Source organism: Chrysochloris asiatica, unplaced genomic scaffold, assembly GCF_000296735.1.
Source record: "Chrysochloris asiatica unplaced genomic scaffold, ChrAsi1.0 scaffold00137, whole genome shotgun sequence".
Classification (NCBI taxonomy): Eukaryota; Metazoa; Chordata; class Mammalia; order Afrosoricida; family Chrysochloridae; genus Chrysochloris; species Chrysochloris asiatica.
In genome coordinates this window covers 7,782,138-7,782,588 of record NW_006408655.1, presented here as the reverse complement: position 1 = coordinate 7,782,588, position 451 = coordinate 7,782,138, and positions in this window count along the sequence as shown.

The following is a 451-nucleotide window of genomic DNA, read 5'->3' as shown; positions in this document are numbered from 1 at the left end:
TTTTTTTTTTGATAAAGGAAACAAGGGTAAACTGCTACAGTTTGATGAACGTGACCTATACTCATGGAGATAGTATAAATACCAACAGAGAGGAAAGTCTTCACATCAAGTATCAAGGCTATCCCCTCTGTACACAGGGTAGATAGGGATGGGCAATTTAGACATTAGCTACCTAAAATGAGTGGGCGATAAAGGCACAAAGTGACTGGCTTATGAGGTTTCAAGAGGGAGTATAGTTTAAGAGTGCGTGGGGGAGGAAAGAGTCCTCATTGAATAGTTTTCTTCTTGTCTAGATTGGGTCTGGTGAAAAGAGATAGGGATAAGATTCGTATGATTCAATAGTGAATAATTGTCAATATGACTAATTGTGACTGTCACAATTGTAAAGGTAGAAGTTTTGTAACAAAAACAGGGGAGTGGTTAATCTTACAGTCCAGAAACAGAGGACCCT